Source organism: Calliopsis andreniformis, unplaced genomic scaffold, assembly GCF_051401765.1.
Source record: "Calliopsis andreniformis isolate RMS-2024a unplaced genomic scaffold, iyCalAndr_principal scaffold0007, whole genome shotgun sequence".
NCBI classification, from domain to species: Eukaryota; Metazoa; Arthropoda; class Insecta; order Hymenoptera; family Andrenidae; genus Calliopsis; species Calliopsis andreniformis.
Genome location: NW_027480425.1, coordinates 13,785,324 through 13,800,864, shown reverse-complemented (window position 1 = coordinate 13,800,864; position 15,541 = coordinate 13,785,324).

Sequence of the window (15,541 nt, the reverse complement as noted above, 5' to 3'; positions counted from 1 at the left end):
CCGGAACGTATAAATGACCAGTACCTGCACACAGGTTGCAGTTATTCCTGTCACACGATGGAAAAGCTGTTGCATTTATATTGTATTTTATGCTCCTGGTGTTGACTTCTTAGGCCCTAACTATCCGATCTGATGGATCACCGCCTCAGAGTTATATCTAGGATGCCGGCAACGTAGAAATGGCCGTCACTTTCACACTGGATGCAATTATTCGTTTTTTACGATGGAAAAGTTGTTGTATTTATATTGTGTTTTATGCTTCTGGCGTTGACTTCTTATGCTCAAACTATTCGATCCGGTGGAGCAACGCCCTAGAGTGAAGCCTAGGTTGCCCGGAACGTAGAAATGACCATTACCTTCACACAGGTTGCAATTACTCCTGTTATACGATGCAAAAACTGTTGTATTTATATTGTATTTAATGCTTCTGGCGTTGACTTCTAAGGCGGTAGCTATTCGATCTGGTGGAGCAACGCCATATAGTGAAGCCTAGGTTGCCCGGAACGTAGAAATGACCAGTACCTTCACACAGGTTGCAGTTATTCCTGTTATACGATGGAAAAGCTGTTGTATTTATATTGTATTTTATGCTACTGGTGTTGACTTCATAGGCCCTAACTATGCGATCTGGAGTATCAACGCCTCAGAGTTATATCTAGGATGCCCGCAACCTAGAAGTGACCATAACTTTCACACCGGTTGCAAATATTCGTTTTATACGACGGAAAAACTGTTGTATTTATTTTGTATTTTATGCATCTGGCGTTGACTTCTAAGGCTCTAACAATTGGATCTGGTTCAACAACGCCCTAGAGTGAAGCCTAGGTTGCCCGGAACGTAGAAATGACTATCACTTTCACACTGGTTGCAATTATCCGTATTATACGATGGTAAAGCTGTTGTATTTATATTGTGTTTTATGCTCCTGGCGTTGACTTCTGAGGCCCTATCTATTCGATCTGGTGGAGCAACGCCCCAGAGTGAAGCCTAGGTTGCCCGGAACGTAGAAATGACTATCACTTTCACACTGGTTGCAACTATTCGTGTTATACGATGGAAAAACTGTTGCATTTTTATTGTATTTTATGCTTCTGGCGTTGAATGCTAAGTCCCTAGCTATTCGATATGGTGGAGAAACGCCCTAGTGTGAAGCCTAGGTTGCCCGGAACGTAGAAATGACCATAACTTTCACACTGTTTGCAATTATTCATTATATACGATGGAAAAACTGTTGTATTTATATTGTATTTTATGTTTCTGGCGTTGACTTCTAAAGCCGTAGCTATTCGATGTGGTGGAGCAACGACCTAGAGAGAAGCCTAGGTTGCCCGAAACGTAGAAATAACCATTACTTTCACACTGCTTGTAATTATTCCTGCTTTACGATGAAAAACTGTTGTATTTTTAATGTATTTTATGCTTCTAGCGTTGAATTCTAAGTCCCTAGCTTTTCGATCTGGTGGAGAAACGCCCTAGTGTGAAGCCTAGGTTGCCCGAAACGTAGAAATGACCATTAGTTTCACACTGGTTGCAATTATTCCTTTTATACGATGGAAAGACCGTTGTATTTATGTTGTATTTTATGCTTCTGTCGTTGACTTCTAGGGCGGTAGCTATTGGATCTGGTTGAGCAAGGCCCTAGAGTGAAGCCTAGGTTGCCCGGAACGTAGAAATGACCAGTACCTTCACACAGGTTGCAATTATTCCTGTTATACGATGGAAAGACTGTTGTATTTATATTGAATTTTATGCTCCTGGTGATGACTTCTTAGGACCTAACAATTAGATCTGGTGGATCAACACCTCAGAATTATGTCTGGGATTCCTGGAACGTAGAAATGGCCGTCACTTTCACATTCGTTGCAATTATTCGTTTTATACGATGGAAAAGCTGTTGTATTTATATTGTGTTTTATGCTTGTGGCGTTGACTTCTTAGGCCCTAACTATTCGATCTGGTGGAGCAACGCCCTAGAGTGAAGCCTAGGTTGCCCGGAACGTAGAAATGACTATCACTTTCACACTGGTTGCAATTATCCGTATTATACGATGGTAAAGCTGTTGTATTTATATTGTGTTTTATGCTCCTGGCGTTGACTTCTGAGGCCCTATCTATTCGATCTGGTGGAGCAACGCCCCAGAGTGAAGCCTAGGTTGCCCGGAACGTAGAAATGACTATCACTTTCACACTGGTTGCAACTATTCGTGTTATACGATGGAAAAACTGTTGCATTTTTATTGTATTTTATGCTTCTGGCGTTGAATTCTAAGTCCCTAGCTATTCGATATGGTGGAGAAACGCCCTAGTGTGAAGCCTAGGTTGCCCGGAACGTAGAAATGACCATAACTTTCACACTGTTTGCAATTATTCATTATATACGATGGAAAAACTGTTGTATTTATATTGTATTTTATGCTTCTGGCGTTGACTTCTAAAGCCGTAGCTATTCGATGTGGTGGAGCAACGACATAGAGAGAAGCCTAGGTTGCCCGAAACGTAGAAATAACCATTACTTTCACACTGCTTGAAATTATTCCTGCTTTACGATGAAAAACTGTTGTATTTTTAATGTATTTTATGCTTCTAGCGTTGAATTCTAAGTCCCTAGCTATTCGATCTGGTGGAGAAACGCCCTAGTGTGAAGCCTAGGTTGCCCCAAACGTAGAAATGACCAGCACCTTCACACTGGTTGCAGTTATTTCTGTTATGCGATGGAAAAGCTGTTGTATTTATATTGTGTTTTATGCTTCTGGCGTTGACTTCTTAGGCCCTAACTATTCGATGTGGTGGAGCAACGCCCTGGAGTGAAGCCTAGGTTGCCCTGAACGTAGAAATGACCATTACATTCACAAAGGTTGCAATCATTCCTGTTATACGATGGAAAAGCTGTTGTATTTATATTGTATTCTATGCTTCTGGCGTTGACTTCTAAGGCCGTAGCTACTCGTTGTGGTGGAGCAACGACCTAGAGTGAAGCCTTGGTTGCCCGGGACGTAGAAATGGCCATTACTCTCACTCTGGTTGCAATTATTCCTGTTATACGATGGAAAAACTGTTGTATTTTTATTGTATTTTATGCTTCTGGCGTTGACTTCTGAGTCGCTAGCTATTCGATCTGGTGGAGCAACGCCCTAGCGTGAAGCCTAGGTTGCCCCGAACGTAGAAATGGCCATTACTTTCACACTGTTTGCAATTATACATTATATACGATGGAAAAACTGTTGTGTGTATTTTGTATTTAATGCTTCTTGCGTTGGCTTCTTATGCCCTAACTATCGGATCTGGTGGACCAACGCCTAGAGTGAACCCTAGGTTGCCCGGAACGTAGAAATGACCATTACTTTCACAATGTGTGCAATTATTCATTTTATACGGTGGAAAAACTGTTGTATTTATATTGTATTTTTTGGTTCTGGCGTTGACTTCTAAGGCCCTAACCATTCGATCTGGTGGAGCAACGCCCTAGAGTGAAGCCTAGGTTGCCCGGAACGTAGAAATGACCATTACCTTCAAACTGCTTGCAATTACTCCTGTTATACGATGGAAAAACTGTTGTATCTTTATTGTATTTTATTCTTCGGGCGTTGACTTCTAAGTCCCTAGCTATTCGATCTGGTGGAGCAACGCCCTAGAGCGATGCCTAGGTCGCCCGGAACGTAGAAATGATCATTACTTTCATACTGTTTGCAATTATTCATTTTAACAGATGCAAAGACCGTTGTATTTATGTTGTATTTTATGCTTCTGTCGTTGACTTCTAAGGCGGTAGCTATTCGACCTGGTTGAGCAAGGCCCTAGAGTGAAGCCTAGGTTGCCCGGAACGTAGAAATGACCAGTACCTTCACACAGGTTGCAATTATTCCTGTTATACGATGGAAAAGCTGTTGCATTTATATTGTATTTTATGCTCCTGGTGTTGACTTCTTAGGACCTAACTATTCGATCTGGTGGATCAACGCCTCAGAGTTATATCTAGGATACCCGGAACATAGAAATGGCCGTCACTTTCACACTGGTTGCAATTATCCGTATTATACGATGGCAAAGCTGTTGTATTTATATTGTGTTTTATGCTCCTGGCGTTGACTTCTGAGGCCCTATCTATTCGATCTGGTGGAGCAACGCCCTGGAGTGAAGCCTAGGTTGCCCGGAACGTAGAAATGACCATTACCTTCACAAAGGTTGCAATCATTCCTGTTATACGATGGAAAAGCTATTGTATTTTTATTGTATTTTATGCTTCTGGCGTTGACTTCTAAGTCCCTAGCTATTCGGTCTGGTGCAACAACGCCCCGGAGTGAAGCCTAGGTTGCCCGGAACGTATAAATGACCATTACCATCACACTGTTTGCAATAATTCATTTTATACGATGGCAAAGCTGTTGTAATTATATTGTATTTTATCCTTCTGGCGTTGACTTCTAAGTCCCTAGCTATTCGGTCTGGTGGAGCAACGCCCCAGAGTGAAGCCTAGGTTGCCCGCAACGTAGAAATGACCATCACGTTCACACTGGTTGCAATTACTACTGTTATACGATGGATCAACTGTTGTATTTATATTGTATTTTATGCTTCTGGCGTTGACTTCTAAGACCCTAGCTATTCGATCTGGTGGAGCAACGCCCTAGAGTTAAGCCTAGGTTGCCCGGAACGTAGAAATGACTATCACTTTCACACTGGTTGCAACTATTCGTGTTATACGATGGAAAAACTGTTGCATTTTTATTGTATTTCATGCTTCTGGCGTTGAATTCTAAGTCCCTAGCTATTCGATATGGTGGAGAAACGCCCTAGTGTGAAGCCTAGGTTGCTCGGAACGTAGAAATGACCATAACTTTCACACTGTTTGCAATTATTCATTATATACGATGGAAAAACTGTTGTATTTATATTGTATTTTATGCTTCTGGCGTTGACTTCTAAAGCCGTAGCTATTCGATGTGGTGGAGCAACGCCCTAGAGTGAAGCCTAGGTTGCCCGAAACGTAGAAATAACCTTTACTTTCACACTGCTTGAAATTATTCCTGTTATACGATGAAAAACTGTTGTATTTTTAACGTATTTTATGCTTCTGGCGTTGAATTCTAAGTCCCTAGCTATTCGATCTGGTGGAGAATCGCCCTAGTGTGAAGCCTACGTTGCCCGGAACGTAGAAATGACCAGTACTTTCACACTGGTTGCAGTTATTCCTGTTATACGATGGAAAAACTGTTGTACTTTTATTGTATTTTTTGCTTCTGGCGTTGAATTCTAAGTCGCTAGCTATTCGATCTGTTGGAGCAACGTCCTAGAGCGAAGCGTAGGTTACCCGGAAGGTAGAAATGACCAGTACTTTCACACTGGTTGCAATTATTCCTGTTATAGGATGGAAAAGCTGTTTTATTTTTATTGTATTTTATGTTTCGGGCGATGACTTCTAAGGCCCTAGCTATTCGATCTTGTGGATCAACGCCCTAGAGTGAAGCCAAGGTTACCCGGAACGTAGATGTGACCATCACTTTCACACTGGTTGCAATTATTCCCGTTATACGATGGAAAAACTGTTGTATTTTTATTGTATTTTATGTTTTGGGCGTTGACTTCTAAGGCTCTAGCTATTCGATCCGGTGGAGCAACGCCCTAGAGTGAAGCATAGGTTGCGCAGAAAGTAGAAATGACCATTACCTTCACACTGGTTGCAATTATTCCTGTTATGCGATAGAAGGACTATTGTATTTTTACAGTATTTAATGCTTCTGGCGTTGACTTCTTAGGCCCTAGCTTTTCGATCCGGTGGAGCAACGCCCTAGGGCGAAGCCTAGGTGGCCCGGGACGTAGAAATGGCCATTACTTTCACACTGGTTGCAAGTATTCGTTTTATACGATGGAAAAACTGTTGTACTTATATCGCATTTTATGCTTCTGGCGTTGACTTCTTAGGACCTAACTATTCGACCTGGAGGCACAACGCACTAGAGTGAAGTCTAGTTTGCCCGGAATGTAGAAATGACCATAACTTTCACACTGGTTGCAATTATTCGCTTTATACGATGGAAAAACTGTTGCATTTATATTGTATTTTATGCTTCTGGCGTTGACTTCATAGGTCCTAACTATTCGGTCTGGTGGACCAACGCCCTAGAGTGGAGCCTAGGTTGCACGGAACGTAGAAATGACCATTACCTTCACACTGGTCGCAATTATCCCTGTTATACGATGGAAGGACTGTTGTATTTTTATAGTATTTTATGCTTCTGGCGTTGACTTCTTAGGCCTTCACTATTCGATCCGGTGGATCAACGCCCTAGAGTGAAGGTAAGGTTGCCCGGAACGTAGAAATGACCAGTACTTTCACACTGGTTGCAATTATTCCTGTTATACGATGGAAAAGCTGTTGTATTTTTATTGTATTTTATGCTTCTGCTGTTGACTTCGTAGGCCCTAACTATTGGATCTGGCGGTCCAACGCCCTAGAGTGAAGCCTAGGTTGCACGGAAAGTAGAAATGCCCATTACCTTCACACTGGTTGAAGTTATTCCTGTTATACGATGTAAAAACTGTTGTATTTTTATTGTATTTTATGTTTCAGGCGTTGACTTCTAAGGTCCGAGCTATTCGATCTCGTGGGGCAACGTCCAAGAGTGAAGGGTATGTTGCCCGTAGCGTAGAAATGACCATTACTTTCACAATGGTTGCAATTATTCTTTTTATACGATGGAAAAACGGTTGTATTTTTACTGTATCTTGTGCGTCTGGAGTTGTTTTCTAAGGCCCTATCTATTCGACCTGGTGGTGCAACGCCCTAGTGCGAAGCCTAGGTTGCACGTAACGTAGAAGTGCCCATTACCTTCACACTGGTTGCAATCATTCCTGTTATACGATGGAACAACTGTTGTATGTTTATTATATTTTATGCTTCTGTCGCTGACCTCTAAGTCCCTAGCTATTCGATCTGGTGGAGCAATACCCTAGAGCGAAGCCTAGGTTGCCCGGTACGTAGAAATGACCATTACTTTCACACTGGTTGCAATTATTCCTGTTATACGATGGAAGGACTATTGCATTTTTACAGTACTTTATGCTTCTGGCGTTGACTTCTTAGGCCCTAGCTTTTCGATCTGGTGCAGCAACGCCCTAGGGCGAAGCCTAGGTTTCCCGGAACGTAGAAATGGCCATTACTTTCACACTGGTTGCAAGTATTCGTTTTATACGATGGAAAAACTGTTGTACTTATATCGCATTTTATGATTCTGGCGTTGACTTGTTAGGACCTAACTATTCGACCTGGAGGCACAACGCACTAGAGTGAAGTCTATCTTGCCCGGAATGTGGAAATGACCATAACTTTCACACTGGTTGCAATTATTCCTGTTATACGATGGAAAAGCTGTTGTATTTTTATTGTATTTTATGCTTCTGGCGTTGACTTCTTAGGCCCTAACTACTGGATCTGGTGGTCCAACGCCCTAGAGTGAACCCCAGGTTGCCCGGAACGTAGAAATGCCCATTACCTTCACACTGGTTGAAGTTATTCCTGTTATACGATGTAAAAACTGTTGTATTTTTATTGTATTTTATGTTTCAGGCGTTGACTTCTAAGGTCCGAGCTATTCGATCTCGTGGGGCAACGTCCAAGAGTGAAGGGTATGTTGCCCGTAGCGTAGAAATGACCATTACTTTCACAATGGTTGCAATTATTCTTTTTATACGATGGAAAAACGGTTGTATTTTTACTGTATCTTGTGCGTCTGGAGTTGTTTTCTAAGGCCCTATCTATTCGACCTGGTGGTGCAACGCCCTAGTGCGAAGCCTAGGTTGCACGTAACGTAGAAGTGCCCATTACCTTCACACTGGTTGCAATTATTCCTGTTATGCGATGGAACAACTGTTGTATGTTTATTATATTTTATGCTTCTGTCGCTGACCTCTAAGTCCCTAGCTATTCGATCTGGTGGAGCAATACCCTAGAGCGAAGCCTAGGTTGCCCGGTACGTAGAAATGACCATTACTTTCACACTGGTTGCAATTATTCCTGTTATACGATGGAAGGACAATTGCATTTTTACAGTACTTTATGCTTCTGGCGTTGACTTCTTAGGCCCTAGCTTTTCGATCTGGTGCAGCAACGCCCTAGGGCGAAGCCTAGGTTTCCCGGAACGTAGAAATGGCCATTACTTTCACACTGGTTGCAAGTATTCGTTTTATACGATGGAAAAACTGTTGTACTTATATCGCATTTTATGATTCTGGCGTTGACTTGTTAGGACCTAACTATTCGACCTGGAGGCACAACGCACTAGAGTGAAGCCTATCTTGCCCGGAATGTGGAAATGACCATAACTTTCACACTGGTTGCAATTATTCCTGTTATACGATGGAAAAGCTGTTGTATTTTTATTGTATTTTATGCTTCTGGCGTTGACTTCTTAGGCCCTAACTACTGGATCTGGTGGTCCAACGCCCTAGAGTGAACCCCAGGTTGCCCGGAACGTAGAAATGACCATTACTTTCACACTGGTTGCAATTATTCCCGTTATGCGATGGAAAAACTGTTGTATTTTCATTGTATTTTATGTTTCAGGCGTTGACTTCTAAGGTCCTAGCTATTCGATCTCGTGGGGCAACGTCCAAGAGTGAAAGGTATGTTGCCCGTATAGTAGAAATGACCATTACTTTCACAATGGTTGTAATTATTCTTTTGATACGATGGAAAAACGGTTGTATTTTTACTGTATCTTATAAGTCTGGAATTGTTTTCTAAGGTCCTAGCTATTGGATCTGGTTGAGCAAGGCCCTAGAGTGAAGCCTAGGTTGCCCGGAACGTAGAAATGACCAGTACGTTCACACAGGTTGCAATTATTCCTGTTATACGATGGAAAGACTGTTGTATTTATATTGAATTTTATGCTCCTGGTGATGACTTCTTAGGACCTAACTATTAGATCTGGTGGATCAACACCTCAGAATTATGTCTGGGATTCCTGGAACGTAGAAATGGCCGTCACTTTCACATTCGTTGCAATTATTCGTTTTATACGATGGAAAAGCTGTTGTATTTATATTGTGTTTTATGCTTGTGGCGTTGACTTCTTAGGCCCTAACTATTCGATCTGGTGGAGCAACGCCCTAAAGTGAAGCCTTGGTTGCCCGGAACGTAGAAATGACTATCACTTTCACACTGGTTGCAATTATTCGATTTATACGTTGGAAAGGCTGTTGTATTTTTATTGTATTTTATGCTTCGGGCGTTGACTTCTAAGTCGCTAGCTATTCGATGCGGTGGAGCGGCGCCCGAGAGCGAAGCGTTGGTTGCCCGGAACGTATAAATGACCAGTACCTGCAAACAGGTTGCAGTTATTCCTGTCACACGATGGAAAAGCTGTTGTATTTATATTGTATTTTATGCTCCTGGTGTTGACTTCTTAGGCCCTAACTATCCGATCTGATGGATCACCGCCTCAGAGTTATATCTAGGATGCCGGCAACGTAGAAATGGCCGTCACTTTCACACTGGATGCAATTATTCGTTTTTTACGATGGAAAAGTTGTTGTATTCATATTGTGTTTTATGCTTCTGGCGTTGACTTCTTAGGCCCTAACAATTCGATCTGGAGGAACAACGCCATAGAGTGAGGCCTAGGTTGCTCGGAATGTAGAAATGGCCATTACTTTCACACTGGATGCAATTATTCGTTTTATACGATGGAAAAACTGTTGTATTTATATTGTATTTTATGCTTCGGGCGTTGACTTCACAGGCCCTAACTATTCGATCTGGTGGAGCAACGTCCTAGAGTGAAGCCTAGGTTGCCCGGAACGTAGAAATGGCCATTACTTTCACACTGGATGCAATTATTCGTTTTATACGATGGGAAAACTGTTGCACTTATTTTGTATTTTATGCTTCTGGCGTAGACTTCTAAGGCCCTAAAAATTGGATCTGGTGGAACAACGCCCTAGAGTGAAGCCTAAGTTGCCCGGAACGTAGAAATTACCATCACTTTCACACTGGTTGCAATTACTCCTGTTATACGATGGAAAAACTGTTGTATCTTTAGTGTATTTTATGCTTCGGGCGTTGATTTCTAAGGCTCTAACTGTACGATCTGGTGGAGCTACGCCCTGTAGTCAAGCCTAGGTTGCCCGGAACGTAGAAATGACCGTTACTTTCACACTGTTTGCAGTTATTCATTTTATACGATGCAAAATCTGTTGTATTTATATTGTATTTTATGCTTCTGGCATTGACTTCTAAGCCCGTAGCTTTTCGATCTGCAGGAGCAACGCCCTAGAGTGAAGCCTAGGTTGCCCGAAACGTGGAAATGACCAGTACCTTCACACTGTTTGCAGTTATTTCTGTTACGCGATGGAAAAGCTGTTGTATTTATATTGTATTTTATGCTCCTGGTGTTGACGTCTTAGGACCTAACTATTCGATCTGGTGGATCAACGCCTCAGAGCTATATCTAGGATACCCGGAACGTAGAAATGGCCGTCACTTTCACACTGGTTGCAATTATCCGTATTATACGATGGTAAAGCTGTTGTATTTATATTGTGTTTTATGCTCCTGGCGTTGACTTCTGAGGCCCTATCTATTCGATCTGGTGGAGCAACGCCCTGGAGTGAAGCCTAGGTTGCCGGAACGTAGAAATGACTATCACTTTCACACTGGTTGCAATTATCCGTATTATACGATGGTAAAGCTGTTGTATTTATTTTGTGTTTTATGCTCCTGGCGTTGACTTCTGAGGCCCTATCTATTCGATCTGGTGGAGCAACGCCCCAGAGTGAAGCCTAGGTTGCCCGGAACGTAGAAATGACTATCACTTTCACACTGGTTGCAACTATTCGTGTTATACGATGGAAAAACTGTTGCATTTTTATTGTATTTTATGCTTCTGGCGTTGAATTCTAAGTCCCTAGCTATTCGATATGGTGGAGAAACGCCCTAGTGTGAAGCCTAGGTTGCCCGGAACGTAGAAATGACCATAACTTTCACACTGTTTGCAATTATTCATTATATACGATGGAAAAACTGTTGTATTTATATTGTATTTTATGCTTCTGGCGTTGACTTCTAAAGCCGTAGCTATTCGATGTGGTGGAGCAACGACCTAGAGAGAAGCCTAGGTTGCCCGAAACGTAGAAATAACCATTACTTTCACACTGCTTGAAATTATTCCAGCTTTACGATGAAAAACTGTTGTATTTTTAATGTATTTTATGCTTCTAGCGTTGAATTCTAAGTCCCTAGCTATTCGATCTGGTGGAGAAACGCCCTAGTGTGAAGCCTAGGTTGCCCCAAACGTAGAAATGACCAGCACCTTCACACTGGTTGCAGTTATTTCTGTTATGCGATGGAAAAGCTGTTGTATTTATATTGTGTTTTATGCTTCTGGCGTTGACTTCTTAGGCCCTAACTATTCGATGTGGTGGAGCAACGCCCTGGAGTGAAGCCTAGGTTGCCCTGAACGTGGAAATGACCATTACATTCACAAAGGTTGCAATCATTCCTGTTATACGATGGAAAAGCTGTTGTATTTATATTGTATTCTATGCTTCTGGCGTTGACTTCTAAGGCCGTAGCTACTCGTTGTGGTGGAGCAACGACCTAGAGTGAAGCCTTGGTTGCCCGGGACGTAGAAATGGCCATTACTCTCACTCTGGTTGCAATTATTCCTGTTATACGATGGAAAAACTGTTGTATTTTAATTGTATTTTATGCTTCTGGCGTTGACTTCTAAGTCGCTAGCTATTCGATCTGGTGGAGCAACGCCCTAGCGTGAAGCCTAGGTTGCCCGGAACGTAGAAATGGCCATTACTTTCACACTGTTTGCAATTATACATTATATACGATGGAAAAACTGTTGTATGTATTTTGTATTTAATGCTTCTTGCGTTGGCTTCTTATGCCCTAACTATCGGATCTGGTGGACCAACGCCTAGAGTGAACCCTAGGTTGCCCGGAACGTAGAAATGACCATTACTTTCACAATGTGTGCAATTATTCATTTTATACGGTGGAAAAACTGTTGTATTTATATTGTATTTTTTGGTTCTGGCGTTGACTTCTAAGGCCCTAACCATTCGATCTGGTGGAGCAACGCCCTAGAGTGAAGCCTAGGTTGCGCGTCACGTAGAAATGACCATTACCTTCAAACTGCTTGCAATTACTCCTGTTATACGATGGAAAAACTGTTGTATCTTTATTGTATTTTATTCTTCGGGCGTTGACTTCTAAGTCCCTAGCTATTCGATCTGGTGGAGCAACGCCCTAGAGCGATGCCTAGGTCGCCCGGAACGTAGAAATGATCATTACTTTCATACTGTTTGCAATTATTCATTTTAACAGATGCAAAGACCGTTGTATTTATGTTGTATTTTATGCTTCTGTCGTTGACTTCTAAGGCGGTAGCTATTCGACCTGGTTGAGCAAGGCCCTAGAGTGAAGCCTAGGTTGCCCGGAACGTAGAAATGACCAGTACCTTCACACAGGTTGCAATTATTCCTGTTATACGATGGAAAAGCTGTTGCATTTATATTGTATTTTATGCTCCTGGTGTTGACTTCTTAGGACCTAACTATTCGATCTGGTGGATCAACGCCTCAGAGTTATATCTAGGATACCCGGAACATAGAAATGGCCGTCACTTTCACACTGGTTGCAATTATCCGTATTATACGATGGTAAAGCTGTTGTATTTATATTGTGTTTTATGCTCCTGGCGTTGACTTCTGAGGCCCTATCTATTCGATCTGGTGGAGCAACGCCCTGGAGTGAAGCCTAGGTTGCCCGGAACGTAGAAATGACCATTACCTTCACAAAGGTTGCAATCATTCCTGTTATACGATGGAAAAACTATTGTATTTTTATTGTATTTTATGCTTCTGGCGTTGACTTCTAAGTCCCTAGCTATTCGGTCTGGTGCAACAACGCCCCGGAGTGAAGCCTAGGTTGCCCGGAACGTAGAAATGACCATAACTTTCACACTGTTTGCAATTATTCATTATATACGATGGAAAAACTGTTGTATTTATATTGTATTTTATGCTTCTGGCGTTGACTTCTAAAGCCGTAGCTATTCGATGTGGTGGAGCAACGCCCTAGAGTGAAGCCTAGGTTGCCCGAAACGTAGAAATAACCTTTACTTTCACACTGCTTGAAATTATTCCTGTTATACGATGAAAAACTGTTGTATTTTTAACGTATTTTATGCTTCTGGCGTTGAATTCTAAGTCCCTAGCTATTCGATCTGGTGGAGAATCGCCCTAGTGTGAAGCCTACGTTGCCCGGAACGTAGAAATGACCAGTACTTTCACACTGGTTGCAGTTATTCCTGTTATACGATGGAAAAACTGTTGTACTTTTATTGTATTTTTTGCTTCTGGCGTTGAATTCTAAGTCGCTAGCTATTCGATCTGTTGGAGCAACGTCCTAGAGCGAAGCGTAGGTTACCCGGAAGGTAGAAATGACCAGTACTTTCACACTGGTTGCAATTATTCCTGTTATAGGATGGAAAAGCTGTTTTATTTTTATTGTATTTTATGTTTCGGGCGATGACTTCTAAGGCCCTAGCTATTCGATCTTGTGGATCAACGCCCTAGAGTGAAGCCAAGGTTACCCGGAACGTAGAAATGACCAGTACTTTCACACTGGTTGCAATTATTCCCGTTATACGATGGAAAAACTGTTGTATTTTTATTGTATTTTATGTTTTGGGCGTTGACTTCTAAGGCTCTAGCTATTCGATCCGGTGGAGCAACGCCCTAGAGTGAAGCATAGGTTGCGCAGAAAGTAGAAATGACCATTACCTTCACACTGGTTGCAATTATTCCTGTTATGCGATAGAAGGACTATTGTATTTTTACAGTATTTAATGCTTCTGGCGTTGACTTCTTAGGCCCTAGCTTTTCGATCCGGTGGAGCAACGCCCTAGGGCGAAGCCTAGGTTGCCCGGGACGTAGAAATGGCCATTACTTTCACACTGGTTGCAAGTATTCGTTTTATACGATGGAAAAACTGTTGTACTTATATCGCATTTTATGCTTCTGGCGTTGACTTCTTAGGACCTAACTATTCGACCTGGAGGCACAACGCACTAGAGTGAAGTCTAGTTTGCCCGGAATGTAGAAATGACCATAACTTTCACACTGGTTGCAATTATTTGCTTTATACGATGGAAAAACTGTTGCATTTATATTGTATTTTATGCTTCTGGCGTTGACTTCATAGGTCCTAACTATTCGGTCTGGTGGACCAACGCCCTAGAGTGGAGCCTAGGTTGCACGGAACGTAGAAATGACCATTACCTTCACACTGGTCGCAATTATCCCTGTTATACGATGGAAGGACTGTTGTATTTTTATAGTATTTTATGCTTCTGGCGTTGACTTCTTAGGCCTTCACTATTCGATCCGGTGGATCAACGCCCTAGAGTGAAGGTAAGGTTGCCCGGAACGTAGAAATGACCAGTACTTTCACACTGGTTGCAATTATTCCTGTTATACGATGGAAAAGCTGTTGTATTTTTATTGTATTTTATGCTTCTGCTGTTGACTTCGTAGGCCCTAACTATTGGATCTGGCGGTCCAACGCCCTAGAGTGAAGCCTAGGTTGCACGGAAAGTAGAAATGCCCATTACCTTCACACTGGTTGAAGTTATTCCTGTTATACGATGTAAAAACTGTTGTATTTTTATTGTATTTTATGTTTCAGGCGTTGACTTCTAAGGTCCGAGCTATTCGATCTCGTGGGGCAACGTCCAAGAGTGAAGGGTATGTTGCCCGTAGCGTAGAAATGACCATTACTTTCACAATGGTTGCAATTATTCCTGTTATACGATGGAACAACTGTTCTATGTTTATTATATTTTATGCTTCTGTCGCTGACCTCTAAGTCCCTAGCTATTCGATCTGGTGGAGCAATACCCTAGAGCGAAGCCTAGGTTGCCCGGTACGTAGAAATGACCATTACTTTCACACTGGTTGCAATTATTCCTGTTATACGATGGAAGGACTATTGCATTTTTACAGTACTTTATGCTTCTGGCGTTGACTTCTTAGGCCCTAGCTTTTCGATCTGGTGCAGCAACGCCCTAGGGCGAAGCCTAGGTTTCCCGGAACGTAGAAATGGCCATTACTTTCACACTGGTTGCAAGTATTCGTTTTATACGATGGAAAAACTGTTGTACTTATATCGCATTTTATGATTCTGGCGTTGACTTGTTAGGACCTAACTATTCGACCTGGAGGCACAACGCACTAGAGTGAAGTCTAGCTTGCCCGGAATGTGGAAATGACCATACCTTTCACACTGGTTGCAATTATTCCTGTTATACGATGGAAAAGCTGTTGTATTTTTATTGTATTTTATGCTTCTGGCGTTGACTTCTTAGGCCCTAACTACTGGATCTGGTGGTCCAACGCCCTAGAGTGAACCCTAGGTTGCCCGGAACGTAGAAATGACCATTACTTTCACACTGGTTGCAATTATTCCCGTTATGCGATGGAAAAACTGTTGTATTTTCATTGTATTTTATGTTTCAGGCGTTGACTTCTA